The sequence below is a fragment of the Camelus ferus genome, chromosome 9 (assembly GCF_009834535.1).
Source record: "Camelus ferus isolate YT-003-E chromosome 9, BCGSAC_Cfer_1.0, whole genome shotgun sequence".
Classification (NCBI taxonomy): Eukaryota; Metazoa; Chordata; class Mammalia; order Artiodactyla; family Camelidae; genus Camelus; species Camelus ferus.
Genome location: NC_045704.1, coordinates 52,407,116 through 52,429,544, shown reverse-complemented (window position 1 = coordinate 52,429,544; position 22,429 = coordinate 52,407,116). Strand labels below are relative to the sequence as shown.

The 22,429-nt window shown below is 41.1% G+C and overlaps 1 protein-coding gene and 1 long non-coding RNA gene across 2 annotated transcripts in view; both read right to left on the bottom strand.

The window, feature by feature from the left end:
* Positions 1–22,429, bottom strand: part of WWOX (WW domain containing oxidoreductase) — a 902,466-nt gene that overhangs the window by 269,613 nt on the left and 610,424 nt on the right. The gene's annotated exons all lie outside the window — the stretch shown is intronic.
* Positions 5,342–20,987, bottom strand: LOC116665829. Its single transcript, XR_004322549.1, has 3 exons — positions 20,977–20,987; positions 6,513–6,516; positions 5,342–5,980 (listed from the first exon to the last, which is right to left on the bottom strand). It is a non-coding gene; the product is annotated as an uncharacterized LOC116665829 (long non-coding RNA).

The following is a 22,429-nucleotide window of genomic DNA, read 5'->3' as shown; positions in this document are numbered from 1 at the left end:
AACCCAAAGAGGGAATATAAGCTTGAAGTCCTGAATTTAACAAACCTAATTATCAAGGCTTAATTAGTACCAAGGGTACAGCTTCATGGAACACCTGCAGACTTAATTTATGTCCTGACAGAGAGGAACAAGTGTTAATGGGCTGTATTTATGTTAATACCTGAACCTTAGGAGCGAGTGGGATGAAGCAGACCAGGCACTAGTTTTCTAAGCTACAGAACAAATACAAAACATTTTCATCTTAATGCTGGTTTGTACATAATTCTTCAGGGATCACACAGGTCTACTTAAACTCTTAAAACCAGAGAAGTGGAATGTGAAAAAGGAGACCTATATTGGGTATCTGCAAAAGGCTACCAAGATCAGCCCACAAACCGGTGGTTTTATCTTGCCTTCAGAATGGACCTTGGCTGACAGGGCTGATGTCCTCAGCGTTCAAGACACATGTTTCTCACGATGCTGGAATATAAACCCCATTTTTCCCCATAAATGCCACACCATTAAAAGAATAGCTAATTTATGGAATGCTCACTGTGGGTCAGTCACTGTGTAAAGTCTTTGTAGACATTTTCCAGTTACAGATGAGGAAACTGACTCAGAGGAAATAAGCATTTGCCCTTAGCCATGTTTCTAGGTAGCACAAAGATCTGCAGTCAGGTTCCCAGCACCAACCCTTTTCAGCACTGAGCTAAACTCCCTTCAATTCACAGATAATTATAAGAAGACTATAAAGTATATATACACACCTATTTATAACAGAATTCTCAGCAAACAAGAAATAAATGCAAACTCTTCAAATGGATAAAGAACATGCAAAAATCCCCGACAATGAACATCATACATGATGGAGAAAGTCTAAATAAGCCAGGTTTATCTGCTGTCTATGCTTCTGTTTAACATTTCTGGAGCTACTATCAGTGCAACAACACAAGGAAAAGAAACAGACGTGAGAAAAATCAGGGTGGAAAAAGTAAAACATATCTGGAGACAGAAAATCTGGAATCCAAAAAAAACAAGGGAGAAACTAGTAAGTAACTGTTAAGGTTACAAGATAAAAGATCGATTTGCTAAAATCAGTTTTATTTCTCTATACAAGCAACACGCAATTAGAGAAAGAAACTTCAAAATATCATTTACAAATAGCAGAGTGCTCAAGAATAAATTTAACAAAAAAGTACGAGACTGCTCTATTGAAAACGGTGAAACACCTCTGAGAGAAATTAGAAAAGACCAAAATAAATAGGAACAGGTTCATGGATTACAATACTTAATAGTGTTAAGATTTTAATCCTTCCCAAATTGATCAAGAGATTCAATACCGCACCAAATAAAATCTTAGCAGTCCTTTCAAAAGAAACTGAGAAACTGATCTTTAAATTGTGATGGAGAAGCAAAATAGCTAGAATGGCCAAAACAATCTTGAAATACAGAAGAAAGTTGGAATCCTTACATTACCTAACTTCAAAATTTAGCTTAAAGCCAAAGTAATCAATATAGTAGGTATAGACATGGGAGGGGGGAAAAACCCTGAAATAATTAGATCAATGACGTACAATAGAGAGTCTAGAGAGAGATCCACATATACATAGTCAATTGATTTCTGACAAAGGAGCCAAGGAAATTCAATAAGGAGAAGACAAGTCTTTCAACAAATGGTGTAGGAACAACTGGAGACGCATATAGGTCAACCTCTTCCCTTACCTCACACCATTTAAAGACATTAACTTGAGATAGAACAGAGACCTAAATGTAAAAACTAAAACTGTTGAGCTTCTGGAAGAAAACATAGGAAAATATCTTTGTGCCCTTGGGAGTGGCAAAGATTTCTCAGAACACAAAAGGCAGTAACCATAAAAGAAAAGAAAAAAAAAAAAGACACCCTGGTAGTTAACAAGATTACAAGATTCTGCTTGTCAAAAGCCATCGTTAAGGAATGAACAGAGAAGACAAAGATTAGGAGAAAATTCAAAATAAGCACAAAAAAATCACTTGTGTCCAAAATATATAAGAAACCCCCACAACTCAATAATAAAAAGACCAAAAAAATTAAAAATGATCAAATACGTGAATAAGCACTACACAGAAAGAAAATCTACGAATAGCTAATGAGGTCATAAAAAGATGCATTAGTCATCAGGAAAATGCAAAATAAAACCACGGAGAGATATCATTTCACGCCCACCAGAATGGCTATAATTAAAAAGACTGAAAATACCAAGTATCGGCGAGGATGTGAAGCAACATGAACTCTCACACGCTTCCAGTGGGAGTTCAAAATAATATGCTCATTTTAGACAACTTTTCGGTGACATCTTAAAAAGTTAAACACACATACCCTAAGAGCTAGTGTTCATCAAAAAGAAATAAAAATCCAAGTACACTAAAAAGAATGTTTATACAAGAATATTTATGGCGGAACCTGGACCCAATGCTCATTAACAGGTGCATGGATAAACAGACTGACACATTTTTACAATGGGATGCTACTCAACACTGAAAACGAAAACCACTCATGATATACATCAATGCCGATGGATCTCAAAATCACGATGTTGAGCGCAGGAAGCCAGACAGAACAGAATAGGTAGGATTTCCATTACATGAGGTTGTAAAATGGGTAGAACTAAGTCATAGTGGTAGAAATAAGGACAGTGTTTGCCTCTGGGAGTGGAAGGACTTAATGGAAACGAGAATGATGGAACTGACTGGGGTCCTGGGAATGTTCTGCAGCCTCATTGAGGTGCGGGATCACATGGCGGGGGTATATATGCACATTGTCAAAATCCTGACAACTTTATTTTAAAATATGTTAATTTTATGGTATGAAAATTATACTTCGATAATGTATGTGTATGTATAAATATTCTCTCTCTGTCTCTCTTTCACACACACACACACACACACACCCCTAACACAAACATTTGCCAACAGAGTCACTTCTCAGGTCAAATTTTATGTTAGTAAAACAGACCTTAGTTTTTAGGCTCATGATCCTATCCACAAAAGGGCTTGGAAGTCTTAAGATTGCTTACGGAATTGTTTATTAATTGCTGAGTAAATCATGCTTTGTAGAAATGGAACGGACTTAGGAGTCGGATGTCCCAGGTCATTATGCTGGTTTTGCTTCTCATTAGCAATGTGATCTTGGGCAAGTTAATTACCAGCCTCAGCAATTTCTTCCCCTGAAGAAGTCAGGGAAGCAAGACTGTGGAGTGGCTTCAATGTGATAATGGACACACAGCGCACAAGTGAGGGCCCCAGTCACTTTTTGCAAGAACACAAAGTGGCTTTGGGAAGCCAGTCACTCCATAATCTTTTGACTAAGCCTTTATTTCTGATGATAACTGAACAAATCTATGAAAACAATTTGGTGACTTTTTTTTAAATGGATAAATGCCTTTGGACATACTTATCTTTCAAATATAATTTAGCACACTTCTGTTTCCTCCAGCAGTATTTCTATTTCATTCTCTTATAAAACACAATTGTTTCTTTCTCTTCAAAAACAATCACCTGCATGGTTTTTGTGTGCTTTCAGAAATCCCTTTGGTGATGACTCACCTGTGAAAAAGAATTTGCAGACAAACTTTGAGAACTGTTCTCTTCTTGAAGGAGGTGCCACATCAGATATCTGGGATGCTAAGCTCTTGTCAGGACCAAATTCACGAGATGATTTTTTCTTGGAGAGAATGCGGGGATCACATGAAAGAAAAATCGAGCTTTTCCAAAATGAGGGGGTCAGTTTCCTGGTGTGAGAACACGCCACTCAACACAGCCAGGTACTAGAAATCCAGTGATGTGGTTCTTAAGGAAACTTATTTGTGTTAGCATCTCTGAATTTACCAGAACCACAGCACATTTAAGTCCTCTGTCCCTCAATCTCTCTGACCAATGCACTCTGTAAAGAACCATGGGGCAACCTAATAGCAGGAGAAGTTAAACACAGTGATAGTCATTGCGTCTGGGTGTGTGGGCAGGGTGTCAGGAGAATCCTTTCCAAATGTCCCCCAATAACTTTAAAGGGGAAGAGGCCTTCTCCTGTGTGCAGTGCAAATAAAGGACAACAAATTCAGGGTTGACAGAATGGCAGACTGAAAGACCAAAACAAGAACAGGATGAAAGCCTTGTGGTGACGGCTAGGCCACTGTCACCACCGCCATGTGTCAGAGCAGACAACGCCATGAGGCCTCAACTTAGGAGACAGCACACAGACGCTCTTCGGTGAAGCCCTGCGTCTCCAGGCTACCAGGAATCAGAAAGGAAGATGTCACCTGCATTGAAACTTGGGTCCTTTTCTAAACAACACTTCATTGAGAAAAGAAAAGAAACCCACAGAAAAAGTAACGTGAACCCACTGATGAACTGGCAGATTTTATTTCTCTTAATTGGGTAAGTCCGGTTTTTTAAAAGTGTTCTCAACCCGGTGATGCTATCAACTTTGTAAGTGGTTTGAAAAAGCGGATATTACACTTTAGCACATATCTAATAACTACCCCTAGGATGGAAACATTTCAGGCACACCATTGGTTTGATTTTCCTAATCACACTGCCGAGATAAGACGTGCCTAGAACACTGAGGAGTTCTCGTAAACAGGCGCCCGGTGGCTTGCTGGGAAGCACAGGGTGATGCGTAGGGCCTCCGCCCTCTGCACACCTGAGACGCCTGGGTGGACTCGCCGGAACGATGGAAATCAGAATCGGTCCCCTCATCAGATAATTTCTGATCGAAAATTCTGAGAAGTGAGTTACGCATGATGCTCAGTTAGTCACTGTTTTTCTCAAAAGAGCTGCGGTGTGGAACATCAAAGTCCGCCCACCCTGGGGTCTGAAGGTCCATTTTATGTGCTTCTGCACATTTGCCACGCAGGCTTTCCGTGCTGTTGGGTTCTAACGTGGCCTGCCACCCCGTCTACTCCTCCCGCAGCCTGGCTCGGCCTTGAGAATCACCCAAGGGGTGGGCGCCAGAACCACACTGCTCCCTGGACACAGTGATCAATGTGTTTCGTGGAAGAAGAAAAAAAGATGATCATCTTGAGTTAAAATTTCGTATCAGGCTATTTGGCAGCCAGGGTTGTGAAATAGGCGGAACAGAAGGTTAGTCTCCAAAGTCCATGCATTTCTAATTAGTTGAATCAGTGACCAAAACCAGTCTAGGACCTTACTGTCTCTATGCTTAAGCACCACTGAAAAGCAACAACTGTGACGTTCAACAGTGCATTTGGCGAGGGGCAGGGCACCCTTTGCTTAGTTGGAGCTGACAAAGGAACCAGCTTGAGTCCAAGCACAGCACGACAGGTCGGTGCGTGTAAGTGTTGTGTATTTTTTTTTTTTAATTAGAAGATAAAAGCTAACTGGGAAATGAAAGTAAACATCAAAAATGTCCACAACAAAAGAAATTATTCTGTGGCATTTGGGAGTACATGGTACTAAGTACATCACACACACACACACACACACACACACACACACACACACACACAATACATCTGCTCAGCCAGTGACAGTTTGTCAAGGAAAATAGTGTGCATTCGCTCCAAAGACCTGTCTAGAAAATCTTCTCTTCTAGAAACCTTCTCTTCTGGAAAACAGAAGACACGGCTTGAGTTTAGTTTCCTCTCACCTGTGTGAACAGAAAGCGCGAAGGTGAGGGAAGCAGAGAACAGCAGGTGGAAGAGTAAGCCAGGCGAGGCGCTTTCTGGAACCAGGGTGCTGTGAACGAGTTCAGAGCAGTGCTAGAACGGCCCTTCGGGACAAGCGAGGGGTCCCAAACCAGAAAACGTCCCGGGCAAGGAAGAAAACAGAACGGCGCGTGGGACGGCGGCTGCAGGCCAGGATGACCGTGGCAGCCTCGTGGGAAGTTGTGGCAAAGTTGTAGAAGGACCAGGGGTGGCGACAGGAGGGGATGGGGGCAGAAAACGTGCGGGGTAAGAACCCCACACTTCTCCATTCCGGGTATTTGTTTTAACCTGGAGATGGTTTCCTAAGAAGCAAAAGAAAAGAAGGGGGAAGTCAACCTGGACGATATAAAAATAAAAGAAATACAATGAAAGTAGGGAGCCCAGTATGCTAGTCTTAAATATTCAACCAGATACCGGAGGGGAAAGTTGAGAGGCTGTCATCTTTCCAGCCCTGATTCCGTGCCTAGTAGCCCCTGGGAGCTTGGAAGACATAAAGGAATGTGACTCTTCATTTCAGACACAGGCTACTGGGGGTGGGGGTGGGGGTGGAAGTGGGGGTAGAGGCTATGTTTTTCTGGTTAAAGACATGGGCCAGCCATTCCATTTTACCTCTGTGTCCCCCTCCCCGTGGGAGCCTGTCAGCCCGGAGAGCCCCCTTGTTTGTCTAGGTAACTGCTGTTCACCCACCTGGTTCTAGAAGGTTCTCTGAACTAAGATCTGCTTTGGGGGCCCCTGCTCTGGTCACCAGAGAACTTTGGGGTTCCTCTATCAGCCTCTAAGGGAGGAGTCAAGGGCACTGCCTGTTGGCGCCTGAGGACAGAGATGACATCTTACCAGACTCTGGACCCAAGCATGGGGCTTGGCTTAGAATACACGGAAACACAAAGTCCACTCTTTTACTATAACACTTGGCCCCTCTTGCTTCCCTTTGTCCCCTGAGCATCCCTTGTCTCTTGAAATCAGACAGGGGCCAGGGTCACTAATGGAAGATGTCTTTCTAGTCCTTGAATTCCCTACATAATTGTCCAGATTCCACTGTTCTCGTTGCTGGCACAGAATTAGAGTGGAAGAGGAAACAACGGTATAGGGCTGACAATATTTAGATAGACACAGAAGGCATCCATTAGGCAAGGTAAAGAAGCCATTTTTATCAGAGGAACACTTTTATGTTATTGGAGGCCTGGATTTTTTTTTTAGATTGCTGACTGCTTAAACACCATGGAGCATGACTTCTCAAGTCAGCTCAGACCTTCTCTCAGCTCTCCTGGCCAGACCAAAGAACTGAAACATCGTCAAGAAGACCAAGTCTGCTTATGTATTTGTTAGACTTGATTAAGAACTAAAATCACTTTATTTAGAGATTTTTTTTTTCCTTTGGTCTTCATGTATGACATTTCTGTTGGGACATTTCAGTGTCCTTAGAAGATGATCCAGCAGTGGATTCAGAATCATTTGTCATCTTTCAAGATCTGAGAGCCTTTCGTGACCAATTTAGAAAAGAAGGATGTTACAGCAAACAGACAGTCCAGCTACTAATGATGGGCAACAGTTCAATATTTTATGCCACCTTAAAAAAGTTTCAGTAACTGAAGGTGTTCTCACATTAATTCTTTGCATCAATTATTGACAGAGAATTTAATTTAAAGGCAACTAGCCAGTAACCTAGGGGTAGTGTTTTAAATAATTTATAATTGCTGCTCGGGTGTAATCACATTGCTATTGATTACGATCCAGTCACTTCCACGGGTCCAGCAGGTCTTATGCTAATTACTTTTAGTGAGATCACCTTTTTAACTCTGTATTCCCTGGTAAAGGGAACTCATTATAAAAGTAATTTAATGAAGTGCAATCTTGGAGAGTAGTTGGAGAGCTGGGGGTGGGGAGGATGGAGACATGAACTCAGGAGAAAGGCAGGAGTCAAAAGCATCACGCCAAGATTTCAGATAATAGATCTGAAGTTGCATATTATTATTCAAATATCAGAGGGGACTGAGTTAACAGGGGTGAAAACAGGGCATATTGCGGAGTGGTGTTGCAAGGAAAAAAAAAAGAAAAGAAGAGGATTTAAACAATTTCATTTTTGAACAAAACTGTCTAAATTCTACTTTATTCATCACCCTAAGATAAATTCTATTCACTGCGAAACAGACTTGCAATCATTTGGAGGGATCTGGGGAAGGTAACCTATGATTTCCTAAAAATTTGCAAAAATGTAGTCCATTATGTGCTCCCTCTTAAAGCCTCAAATCATGTGAACCAAGGTGGTACAGGATGCAACTAATCTGTATGACAATCGCTGCGAATGCATGTTACTGAAAAGCAGCAAAAGGCATGGAACCCATAACTACCTCTGTACAGTTACTATGAACAAGTTGATCATATTTAGGTAAATAAACAGTGGGTAGAAAGTGATCAGTAAATAACAGTATAGATGGTACTCAGATAAGGCATGATCAGGGTGCTGGTCTGGGGAAATACTGAATTTGGGAAATACTGGTGAGTGAGAAGACCAAACCCAAACACCATCACTCTTTTCTTTCTCTTACTTTGGTCCCTTCACCAAAAGAGAGCAACCACAAGGGTTATGTGCAAAGGTAAGTGAAACTATAGGCACCATTTCAGGGAATCCAGGAGGCCTGCCCAGTTTAGACAGTGACTTGCGGCTGAGCCATCCTGACCGTGGGCAGAGGAAACAGCCTCAGAAGATTCAGAGAGGGTGCAAAGGATGCTCAGCAAGAAAATGAGGGCTGAGGATGATGGAGAGCCGAAAGGGCAAGCATGAGTGTGAGAGAAGGGCTTTCCTTGATTCGTTTGCCTTTGTATTTATTTGTATGTCTTTTCAGGGATTTCCTTTTTAAACAATCAGATTTCAATTGCGAATCTGCCATCTTTACCAAATGTGTATGTGTATGTGCATGTGCATATTTGCTTTAAAACTGTTATAACAATGATTTTTTTTATTTGTTTTCATATTCTTTTTCATTACAGGTTACTACAAGATATTGAATATAGTTCCCTGTGCTCTACAGAAGAAACTTGTTGTTTTTCTATTTTATATATGGTAGTTAGTATCTGCAAATTTCGAACTCCCAATTTATCCCTTCTCACCCCCTTCCCCCCAGCAACCATAAATTTGTTTTCTATGTCTGTGAGTATGCTTCTGTTTCGCAAATAAGTTCATTTGCATCCTTTTTTTTTTTTTCTTTTTAGAGTCCACATACGAGTGATATCATATGATATTTTCCTTTCTTTTTCTGGCTTATGTCACTTAGAATGATGATCTCCGGGTCCAACAATGATTTTGTTTAAATAAAAAGTTTGTGTGTGTCTGGGATTAATTTTGTAATAAATACAATGTTTTTGTGCCACTTGGTTTCAGATTTCAGAATATTCCTAATATTGAGCAGAGAAAAGAAAGAGATCCATTTTCTGGAAGGAGATATAAGATGGTAGTCTTCCAAGGCAACAGAAATAAAAGCAAAAAAAAAACCCAAAAAACAAAAAACCCAAATGGGACCTAATCAACTTATAAGCTTTTGCACAGCAAAGGCAACCATAAACAAAATGAAAAGACAACCAAAGGACTGGGAAAAAATACTTGCAAACAATACAGCCGACAACGGCTTAATTTCCTGAGTGTAGAAACAGCTTATACAACTCGCTAACAAAAAAACCAAGCAGCCCAATTAAAAAATAGCATAAGGCCTAAAGAGATATTTCTCCAAAGAAGGCCTACAGATGGCCAAGAGTCACAGGAAAAAGATGCTTGATACCGATAATTATTGGAGAAATGAAAACAAAACTACAATGAGATATCTCCTCACACCGGCCAGAATGGCCATCATTAAAAAATCCACAAATGATAAATGCTGGAGAGGGTCTGGAGAACAGGGAGCCATTCCTAAACTGTTGGTGGATATAGTTTGGTGTAGTCCCTCTAGGATATAGCATGGAGATTCCTTGAAAAAACTAAAAACAGACTTACCATATGACCCAGCAATCCCGCTCCTGGACATATATCTGGAAAAAACTAATTTGAAAAAAATACACGCACCCCAGTGTTTACAGAAGCACTTATTTACAATAGCCAAGACATGGAGGCAACCTAAATGTCCATCGACTGATGAATGGATCAAGAAGCTGCAGTGTATATATACAAGGGAATACTACTCAGCCATAAAAATGCAACCCATTTGCAGCAACATGGGTTGACTTACAGATGATCATACTAAGTGAAGTAAGTCAGACAGAGAAAGACAGATATCATATGATATCACTTAAATGTGGAATCTGAAAAAAATGATACAAATGAACTTATCTACAAAACAAGAAGAGTCTCAAGAGACATAGAAAACAAACTTATGGTTACCAGGGTGGGGGGAGAGGAGGGGTAGAGGGATAAATTAGGAGTTTGGGATTAATAGATCCAGGCTACTACATATGAAATGGATAACAAGGTCCTACTGCACAGCACAGGGAACTACATTCAGTATCTTGTAATAATCTGTAATGAAAAAGAATATGGAGAAGAATATACATATACATGTATAACTGAATCACTGTGCTGTACATCAGAAGCTAATACAACACTGTAAATCAACTAAACTTCAATAAAAAAATGGTATATATCTAATTTAATCTAAATAATTTGAGTGACTTGTAAATGGTGGAAAGTCACAGAAAATTCCTCCTATAGTAACGGCCTTTTTCCAGAGACTGCAAGTGAAACCCTTTATCTGAAGGTGAGAACAAACTATCTTTAAATCTTGGGTGGCAGCTATTGTAATTAACGTGGAACAAAACACGGACCTATATTTGCAAAAGTTAAAAGAAAGGGAAAAAAAAATACCTGCAAAACTGTCACCTGCCCACACTGAGAGTTGGCTAAAAGACATGATTCTCATGTAAACCTAATGAAAAGGAAACAACAAATCTGTAGCTTATTCCATTTCCTCTGGGCCCACTTAGCACTTTCAGACGTGGCCCGGATTTCTCCTGCGTGGAGTCCTGAGGACACAGGCCAGTTCTCACGGTTGGAACAGAGAGCACGAAAATATACTGGAGGCTGCAAGAGTTAAGCCTGAGCTGCTGAGAGCAAGAATGATTACTTGGAGACACACTGATTCCATATGGGGGTCACTGCAGACCCTCAGATGCGGGACCCAATTTGCAGGGTTCAGGCTCCGGACCCATGGTATAATCAGGGGTCTGCAAACATTTTCTGTAAAGGGTGAGACAGAAAGTGTTTTAGGCTTTGTTGCAAATATTCAACTCTGCCATTGGCACCAGAAGCGGCTACAGAGACGGAAAGGGTGTGGCTGTGTCTCAGATAATTTTACTTATGAAAACACATAATGGCCATAATTTGCCAATCACTGGTACAGACCCCTGTCACATTACTGGTTTAGGTATATTCCTGAAGGAGAGGGCAGAGCCTAGGGTCCACAGCACAGGCAGGTGGTGAAGCTGACCTAGGAGTTGAATCCAAAGAAAGACATCTCCATTGTGAGAGGGAAGGAGGAGGCAGAGATAAGGGTAGACGGTGATCAGTTTTTGAGGGAGTTGAGGATAGAAGTTGGGGGTATTGTTAAGAGACTGACCAGTGAAGGTCTCTTTGAAGCTAAGCCAACGGAGGAGGTGGCAAATGATGGGACTTGGGGAGAACAGAGAGGCTTGAAATAGCCTCTACGAGAAACAGTAGAGACGAGACTAAGGAACAAGGATTGCCAGGCAGTCTGGGGAACACAGTGGATTTTGTTTTCTAAAAAAGGAAACTCAATATCATCTCACAACTGGACCAACAGCACTGCAGGTGGGAGAGGACACGGAACTAACTGCAGGCTGTTTTGGGAGAACGATTCTGATGTCTACCTTGTGTCTCGAGATGAGCAAAATGATTCCACTCCACGCCGCAGGGAGATCTCGGAAGACTCTTTGTGGAGACGTAAAAACAGGTGTTGGCTCTTTCCAGGGGCGGTGGCAGGGGAGATGTTTAAGGCAACTGTCAGAATGAATGCCTCCCCTGCCCTTAAAACAAACAAACGAAAGTGATCTTTGAGATCAGTCAGAGAGAGAGACAGCTGGGAACAGAGACAGGCTGGCTGTCGGGAGCTGACAGGTAGCATCAGTTAACGGTACCTGGTGGGCCTGCAGAATGTTAGAAACCATAATTAAAAGACCAGCAGTGATGCCTCAGAACAGAGTGGCTGCCACTGGGTGGTTACCTGGAATGCGAGTTCTGAGAAGAGAAGCAGTGAATCAAAGAAAGCGTTCTCCTCCTTGACGCGGTCACGCTGAAGGAAGGGAGGGCTCGAGGTGCTTTCAGAAGAGGAAAGGGGACTGGGGAGCCCCAGACTGGCCCGCACTGCACGGAGGGTTAAGCACTTTATGCAAACCTCAGCATTTTCACGAGCCTCACCTTTTAAAAGGAGCCAGATTTTTGTTGTAAATGGCACTGACACTACAACAAGAAAGTTCATTTCACAAAGATGATTCATTAAGAAATAAAATATTCATGGCTGACAGCTTGAAGGATCGCCATATAGTTATATTCTAATGCACCTGTCCTCTCTGTCAAGTCCAATGGGGGATGTCATGTCGCCCAAGTTTTATTTAGAAATTGTTTGTCAGAGTGAGCTTTCTCATGTGAATGAAAAATTCATCCCCTCATTAAGAAGATTTTACATGAAATGTCTAGGATTTTCAATGAACGCTAGGACACGAACCAATTACTGTTAAACACTTAAAGAGACAGAGAGTCCTACGCTCACTCAGCAAAACCCTTAATTGCACGAATGTGGAGGAAATTCGACATCCCGACAGGCAAATGGGAATTTTGATTTGGAAATTTTCCTTTCTTTTGTCACATCTGGAAAACCCTCATCTTTAAAAGACTTGGGGGGAGTCAAACACGATTACATAGAATCCACCTGCACATCATTACACCTGACCCTGGCCAGTATCCTCACACCCCTGCCATGGGATTTGGGATTTGCAGCCACTTGTTCCTACTCCCAAAGAAAAGGAATACAATGTACCAGAAAGTTATTGCATTGTTTCTATTTCTTAAGGTTTTTTTTTTTTTTTTAAATACACTTTGTTGCCTTTACTGTATTCTACCTTACTTTCACAATTTGTGTAAATATCAAACAGGTGCCTTGGAAACAAATATATTTAATGATTCCAAAATGTTGGGAGAGAGGTGGGAAAAAAGCCACAACAGTTTAAAATAGAGTTCAGCTGCAGAGAAAGTCAGGCAAAATCCACAAGGGGATTTGCTTGTATAATGCAATAGCATTTTACAGCTATGACAATGGATTAAGTTGACATTGAGACTCTTTTTTGACACATGGTCTAGTTCAGCTTAATCTATGGTAGAAAATAGTTCAGTCCCCAGACCTACTACTAGACTCAAGTTCCATCCATAGATATACGTGTGTGTGTGTGTGTGTGTGTGTGTGTGTGTGTGTGTGTGTACAAAGCTAGGCTGTCACTTCCAATTTCAGAAAAGGCTTCAGATCGACAATATGAAAACTGAAATTTCTCCTTCTCAACCCAGTACACTATAAGCTTTAAGGATTTCACCTTTGCTTTCACAATACAGATGCTTTGTACTAGTTAAAGGAAAAAGCAAGCCTTGGTCCTGTAGTCCACTATAGGTTCACTAGTATATGTATGTATATATGAAAATATATCATAGTTCACTGCCCTTCTATACGCTATAAAGATGCTTCCCAAAAGGAGGAGTATGAAAAAGCTTTGAATATAGCTGATGTGGGTGGGAATTAGAATTTCAGAGTCTTTTTTTGGGTTTGTTCATTGTGGCCTCTGTAGATTCTTATATATACATTATATGCTTTCTTACATATATAGTATTATGTAGTTTCTTATATCTACATACAGATATCTTTTCATTTACATTTATTTATTCTTTTATATAGGCACATTTTTCTTCATAATATTTTTATATTTTCTGGAAATCAATTGGACAATATGTATCAAAAATCTTGAAACAGTTTAGATGGGAGATGCAGTTCTAGGCATTTACCCTTAAAAATATCTGCAATTCAGATATAGAATTTTACATAGCGATGTTTAATGCTGTATTATTTAAAGCTGGAAACAAGTTAAATGTCCAAAAGAGGAGGAAATGTTCCTTGCTAAGTCACCAATTCCATTTAGGATTTATTTCTCATATAATATTGAGTAGATAAAGTAGGATACTGAATGTACTAAATGTACTGAGAGTTCCATGAGGCAAAAAAGCAAATGAATCCATTTTTTAAAAATCCAAATGTTTAAAGTGGGTATGAACATATGGGCGATGTTTTACTCTCTTATTTTTACTATTTTAATTTTCCATCCCCACTGGTATACATGGATGTAATTAAAAGACAAGTCAAACTCTACTATTGCATATCTATGTAGTAGATGAGTGAGCTGTTCTTTAATATATAGACCTAAGTAAGAAGGAAAAAAAGTGATCCTTCTATTACATAAATCAAATCATCGGTTTAAAAAAGTTCCCCCTTCATCTTCTGCCATACTTGAGATATTAATGTATTGAGTTATCCCTATGGAAATTGCAAAAACTATTTACATAAATTCTCCAGTCTACCAAATTGCAACTTGCTCAAATAAATCAGACATCGAGCCTCTGATTTCTGTGAATTCTGGTTACCAGAACTCCATGTTGGAAATCACATCCAATACATTTTTCACAATCTGCCCATAATTAGTTTCACTGGGAAAACTGTGAAGAACTATTTTGCTGCTTTTAAATTCATAATTTTGGTTCAAGAGCCCAGAATAAGATGTTTAGACAGAGTGAAAACTATTTTCTAACAAATCAATATTAATTTATCTGACTGTTATGGTCTCAGGAGCCAAAAAGTGTTCTTGTACTGAGCTGACAGGAAAGATTTTATCCTGACCAAATGTTACTCAAATATTTATAAGGCTGGATGATTTTGTAAAGAAAATACAGATGGAAGAAGGCAAGAGTATTTTTTGGGGCGGGGGGAGCTCCTTTCCCATTTACAAATAACAAGAACTGTAATAATAATTTTTTTAAAAAGTGGCAAGTGATTAGTGACCCCCACACCACCCTGAGTGAGCTCCCTGAAGAGTTAGTTGACTATTTAGTTGACCATACTCCACAAACTAAACGAAGGGGGCATTTCAGCAGTTGACATGACACTCACCACTGAACCGTGCGGGTGCCATTTTGATCAAGAACAAAACGCCGTGCGGTGGGAGGAAGAGCTTCCCCATGACACAGCTGTTAGCCAGATGGCAGGGTCTCTGGGGTATGAACTGAGATTGTGAGGGAAAAGCAGAAAAAGAAATAAAAAGCATTGCATATGCTTTACATCCACTACCTTATTTAATTCTCTCAACAGCCAGAAGATTTTGTGTGTGATTGTGAACATTTTATTAGAGTAAAACAGACCAAAAAAAAAACAAAAAAGAGTACAAAACATGTATGTCATTAAACGAATTTTCACAAACAGAGCACAACCAGCACTCTGATCAAGAAACAGAGCTTCAGCAACATCTGGGAGCCCCGCCCACAGCCCCGCCCAGTCTCTACATACAGCTTCCGCTCTGACTTCTAATGCTGCTTCTTCCTGAGCTCGTTATAAATGTAGCCGTTTATGATGCCCTCTTCCGTATCTGCTTTCTTTTTTTCAACATGATATTTGCAAGATCAATCCATGTTGTGGGGTTTAGTTGTGAGTCATTCATTCTTATTGATGTGTACCATCCCGACGTGTGAAAAGATTTATTTATCACAATTTATTTATCCGCGCTACCTCTGACAGACACTTGGGTATTTGCTGTTTTGAGCCATCATGATGAATGCTGCTGTACATTCTCTTCCACCTGTTTTTCAGTGATCGTCGACTTAGGAGTGGAAGTGTAGGAGATCAGATATGCTTATGTTCAGTCTTAAGGAGATGCTATTAACAAGTCTTCCCAAATGATTATACCAATTATTTTATTGCTCTGGACAGACTGTGATCCCCTGAAATTCCTATGCTGACGCTCTAATCCCTCATGTGACTGCACTTAGAACCTATAAGGAGGTAAGAAAGGTTAAATGAGGTCATAATGGTAGAGACTTAATCCAATAGGATTGATGTTTTGTACGAGAAGAGGAAGACACACCTGGCTGTCTTTCTCCACCAGGTGAGGACACAGTGAGAAGATGGCCATCCACAAGCCAGAAAGAGAGCCCTCTCCAGAAACCACACCAGCCAGCATCTTGACCTTGGACTTCCCAGCCTTCAGAACTAGGAGAAAATGGATTTCTAATATTTAAGCCAACCAGTCTGTGGTCTTTTGTTATGGCAGCATGAGTTGACTAATACAAGTCTCAGGAAGTAAATGGGTTTTTTTCCCTTCAAATAATCTTTTTATTTTATAAAAATTATAGTTTTACAGGAGAGTTGCAGAGATAGTACACAGACTTCATGTGTATTTGTCAGCTCGTTTCCCCAAACGTCCAAGGTAGATTAAGAAACTGACAGGGGTACATGACTATTAAGTAAGCCAAAGGCTGTCTTTGGATTCCACCAGTTTTCTGCTACTGTCTTTATTCCGCTTCAAGATCTAACCCAGGATATCACTGAATCGCATTTAATGCATTTTATCTCTATTTCATTGTCAAGAAAAAGTCCAGATGGGTTAAAGAGCTCACCCAAGTTCACGAAGCCTAGAGATGAGGCTAAGATGGTTTCAGCAGCAACAACTTCCATCACTGCTTTCTGAGTCCTTCTGTGCTCCTGGCATGATGTAGTGTCATCAACTATTAGGTCAGCTTTTCCTGAAGACCTACTATTTCCTGGGCCTCTGGGACACTAAGACGAAGGGGGACCCACTAAGGTGGTTTCTGTCCTCGAGCCTCCAGTTCGGTTGTGATTCTGTGGGTTGAGAGTAACCATAAAAACACATGTCCTAAAGTTCTCCTGCTTCTTCCTCACCCTATCACGCTGCTTTGCCCATTCACGTCTGTGGCATCCATACAAAGCAGGCACTCGATAAATCTTTGCTAAACGTATGAATGTCCAAAGAGTAAAAAAAAAAAAAAAAGTGGCCTTGTAAAAACTTGATATTTAAGATATATGGTGTCAACATGACCTTTCTCTGTATCTATGAGGTCCAAGATACTTTATCAAGAGGCAGCTCCCATGAAAAGGACAGGAGATAGAAGATCATCCCGGCTCTGCCAGATGGCTGTGTCATCTTGGGCAAGTCACTTTACCTCTCTGGGCCTGTTACCAGGAGCTAAAAAATGGAGATACTGATACTGTCCTAGCTGTCTAGAAATTCTCATCAAAGGCTTTGAAAACTATAACATACTCTACACATGTGAGGAAATGTTGGCCTATGACATTTACCTTTAATAGGGAAAAAGCAATCACAGATGAAATAAAGAATGCTATTTACTGCTAGCTCGTTCTAATTCCAGAAGAAAATGCCTATATCCATAGAGTCACTACAGAAATCATCTGAGCAGAATCAGTTGAGGGGAGAAAAGCAGGGTGAAAAATCACTGATTATTTTATTACTTCTTGAGTGACTAATGGAGACCCAGCATATCATGCGCAAATACTGCCTATCAGGATTACACACCACAGAACTAGGAAGAATGCAACGCAGTATGACACAAATACGCTACATCCTGTCATAATTAGGCTTGATTTAAAAGCTGGACACTGATTGCCTCGAGGATATGGACTATTTCTTCCTGTCCCCAGCAAGGAGCTTACCACATAGCAGGCACTCCAAAGTGTCTGCGGAATGAACATGCAATTTTCCCATCTAAATATACTTTGGTCAAAACCCGTAAATCAGTTTTCTAGAAGTCTGGGTCTTCCAGAAACACTTGACTAACTCAGACTGCAAGATTTTTCAGATTTTGCCTGCACAGTGGCAACTCGGCAGACAAGATTTTATCAGAAGCTCCAGAGGCCTGAAGAGGAGAAACTCAAGAAGAGAGAGAACATTATGAAAAACAGAACAAGGGTTTTACCGATACATCTGAGCAGATATCACATACAAGAAGGCAGGGCAGTTCTCTGAATCTGCTCCGACCTGAACTTAGACACGCACGCCCATGTTGGGAAAACACAGTCTTTCCACTAGCAGTATATCAAGCTTTGAAATCACCCGCTCCCAATGGTAGTGTTGTCAAAAAATAGCAGCTCACACTTATGTGAACTCTCAGATGGACCGGGCGCCCGTGAGAGCACATCAACGGGTTAGGCAAGCGAATTCCCTGGCCACTAATAAATAAGGAGCAAAGGGAGTGAAGATGGGCATTTTGGCTGGATTCCAAACGCGAAAACCTGCCTATCCACCTTCAAAATGATGCAAGATTGCAGTTTGTTTAATGTTCATCTTATGTGCTTAATTACCGATAGTGCTTGACTAATTATTTCTTGTTTTGTAGACTATTTAAACAGAGCAGGGAAGCAGCTACATACTTTTGTATGCTCAATGAGGATTTGTAACTCATTTTTGTAATCGCACCATTCCCAGAGGGCTTCATTACAAACACGAAAGAAAACAGGATGCTAAAAGCAGGTGACAGTCTAATTTCCACAGGTACGGGTTAAAACATTAGAGTGAAGTAATGGAAAATAAAATAAAAAATAGCCTTTAGATGTTTCCAACCATGTAAAGTGTTTTCATGTTAATGAGAGAGAAACTGCAAATGCAGCAAAGACATCTCTGTTTGGTACTGGCGTTTTTTCTGACGCCCAAATTGATCCAACATCTCTGCAAGATTATGAAATAAGCCACAAAAAAAGACCTCAGTTTCCTTATTCTCAGAAATATGTGGTTGGCGAGTTGCATATGGCAGCATCAATTTGGATCATCTCTCTGTTTTCACTCTTTTAATATTTTTACCTTATTATCGACATTCCGGTCAGTTGAAACCATTGCACAAGATCTCTAAATGTTTTGAAAAGTAAAAAGCTCAAACTAAATAATAATAATAATATGACAGGCTCTAGAGAGTACAGATTGTTAGAAATTATTTCAGGCATGGAATATTGCCTGTTGGACAGATTCTGGGTGGAGGGGTCAAGAGATCAGTCACTGGTTTTGTTTTTGTTTTTGTTTTTGAGAGTTGACTCCATGTCCAGGACGGTATTAGATGTCTGGGGATGTAGAGGAGAGACTGAAAAACTGAGCCATAATCCTGCCTTTAAGGCATCAATAGACTGGGAGTTTGCAAATGGTGGCCATCAACCCAGTCCTTGCCATGTCTCAAGCTGAGATGCAAGCTTCACAAAGCCCACCTTATCACAGCAACCAGCCCAGCAAGTGCCCCTGGCTCCTTTTCCAGGGGAGGAGACTGAGGTCTCTGACCTTGGAGGCTATGCCCTTGTGTTCCATCTCCTTGACTTTCCTCCCTGGGTTTTTCTGCCTGAACAAATACTCAGCATTATAGAAGTTAGGACTTGTTGCCAGTCAACTTCAAGGAAGTGATTTCAGGAGCATGACTGGGACTGAAGCCAGACTGCTGGGTGTTGGAGGCAAGGGGGACATGGAGGACGTTAAAGAAAAACAGGGAAGACATTAACTGAATCCTTACACGGACCAAGGAATGCGCTACGTTCTTTACACACATGATCTCCTGTTCCCACGGCAATCCTATGAAATCGGTGTTAATCCTAATAGCAGCTAATATTTAAGGGCTCATATGCTTCAGAGAATGAACCAAACCACTTACATATATTATTTCATTGGATTTTCCCCAAACCCTATAAAGTTATGATGATTGATTCTCATCCCCATTTAGCAGAGGAGTAAACTGAAGCTTAGCAAGGTTAATTTGCCCCCAAGTTGTGTCAGTTCCTCAATGTCAGAGCCAAGAATGGAACCCAGAGGCCTTCCTGCAAAGCCCAGGCTTTTCAAGGCCATGCTAGCCCCCCTCGCAGCACTTCTTACGGCAGCTCAGGCAGGCTAAGGCACCTGCCCAAGGGCACCCGGCTGACGGGCTCCCTCCGCCATCTGCCCTCCCGAACACCACGCAGCGCCACTCCCCAGATGAGGACGGCAGCTCGAGAGCCGGGCAGCGATCTTCAAAGCCCCAGCGGACACCTTGTGAGCCAGTACCAGCTATGCTGAGGAAGCGAGAGAGGGCCTTGTGCCCAGGGAGCTTCCTCGCTGGTGTCAGGCACAAATGAGGAAGGAGCCTCAGGAGGCTTGGAAAGACAAGTTTACTTCATATGATGTCGGAGAGGCAGACAAGGGGAATCTGGGGTTGAACAGAACCGGTTTCAAGTTCCCTCTCGTCCAGTTGACTACCTGCGGGATCCTTAGTTCACTTAACTTTTTGGACTGTTTTGCTTAGCTGTAAAATGCACATCAAATGACCTACGTCGCTGTGATAGTGCAAGATGGGTATCATGTATCCAGGGATACTCCTAGATTCATTCATCAGACAAATCTTCAGTAGTTGTGCTGAGCATGAGCTGTCTTCCAGGCCCCAGTGAGCAAAACAGACAAAAATCCTGATTCTTATGAACTTATATTCTACAGGGCAGGAACCAAACAGAAAGCTCACAGAGGTCCGTGTGAATATCTAGATGATGTAATAAGAAATAGACAGCAGGGGGAGGGAGGGAGTGAAAGGGTCACAAGGAAAGGCTTCACTGAGAAAGTGACGTTTGAGAGAAGCCCCGCATTTGGAGAGGAACAGCCCATTGTGTTATGTGAGGACATTCTAGGCAGAGGGAAGAGTAAAGGCAAAGCCCCAGGGACAGGAGCACAGCTGGGATGTTTGAGAAATGGCAGAAGCAGAGGGAGAGGAGATGGAGATGGAGTCAGGTCAGAAGGAGGAGGCAGGCAGGTCAGACACTGAGACCCTCCGGTCCTGTTGTGAAGACGTCGCCTTTTAATCTGCCTGAAATGGAACATAATGAATAAAGTCCTAGACGGATAAAGTAGAACTAACTTTCCTGGCTTCCTCCTCTACCTGGGTAAATTAGAAGACAAGAGAATTGTCTAAATTCAAGACCTTCTTCATTAGTGATCGGAGCTCATGACTCAGTCCTGACCTGGGAGGGCTTTTAAGGAAAAGTATTTGTTGCTGGAAGAGGTATTTAAATGTCCTGGGGCTCTTCACAGCAGCAGAAATAGGAACCACTTAAGTTAACAGGCCAAGTAATAAGACAGTACAGAGGAAACTCACATTTTCATACTTTATGCCTTAATTTTAAGTAGAGTTATAAGGTTTCCTGTAGGAATTCAGAGTGTTATCTTATTTTATGCCCCAAACTAGGAAGAGCATTCCACTGGGTTTGCCAAGCTGTTAAGATGAATATATCTGTTTGAGCACAGCATAACAGATGAGGTATTTAAGGCATTTTCCTTTAGATTTTTGGTTAATCTTCTTTTAGTTAATTTTCTGAGATAAAATCCAGTTATAAATAACCTGAGGGTACCCTAACTGGGCTGTTCTGAGAATGGCAAATCTTTAATAGCCAGAACTTCTGCCTTTTAGAGATCTCCAGGGGGACAGAGTACTTTGAAAATTATCCAAAGCAAAATAAGTCGAAAGCATTAACAAATTAAAGAGAGTGGGAAAGGGAGAAGAAAGGGGTGAATGAGGGAGCTTCTCTGACATTCATAAGATGGCAGATCTTACCCTTGAAACTCCCTTTTTTTAAATAAAAAGTCAAACATTCAACATCTATTTGTTGATGACAAGAGAGAATTGGTGAGTTTCTATCATATGAGAGTAACAGGAAATTCACTCTTCTTTACGAAAGGAAAATGGAGCAAAATCTAGACAAAACCTAAAGTGCAGGAGAAAGAGGATGACCATAAAGAAACAGCCTTTAACAAGACAGTAGGTGTAATCTTCAAAAGTTTTAGAGCTGCTTTTAAGGATAGCTAGTGAAAGAAGAAGAAGAAGAAGGAAAAAAGAAAAGAAAAAAGAAACAGAACCTTCACTGTTCTCCACTGTTACAATGTAAACCAAAATTTATAAAAGGACTATAAGGTAGGATGCACAAGGACGCCATGTAAACCGGTTGAAATATGAATACTTCGTCAGCACAAAAGAGAGTAGGTTGGCTGCCATCCATCTGTAGTGTATATATTAGCACGGAGTCTGTTTATAAAAATAAGAGAGGGTGTGAGGCCCAAAGTGGGCATAACTCAAAACAAAACAAATCTGTAGGACTGGATGAGGGAGGGGGGTTATTCCCAGGTACTCACAGACTAAAGAGCATTAAGAGAAAGAATTGGAACAAGCTTCTACAAAGCAGTGAGAGGCAGGAGAATCATTCAAAAAAAAAGGAATAAGGTGCCCAGAAACCTGTGAGTCAATAACCCTGTCACCAACTGTGAGATTATCTGGGACAGGCAGAGCCTCGGCTGACAGGCATGTTGAAAGGGTACCCAGAGCTGTAATGGAGCCAGAAATTGCCCCTGTGGCTTAGAAAAACCAAGTCTTGCTTATGGGTTTGCCTCCATCTTCCTTAGCTTCTGTAAGAGGTGGCTGGTGTAACATGATGGTTCTGAGGACCCCGACCTGGAGATAAGGAATCCACAGTCAGGACGATGGGCAAGACCAATTCCATCCAGCCAGGAAAGAGAGGGGAAGAAAAGATTAAACAGTCACCAAAACGTACTCCCCTCTTCATATAAAGCCTGCTAAGTTGAGTTGCTATTTTTTTTTTTTTTAATCTCAGCCTGGCAGATGAGACACTTGAAAATTAGGGAAA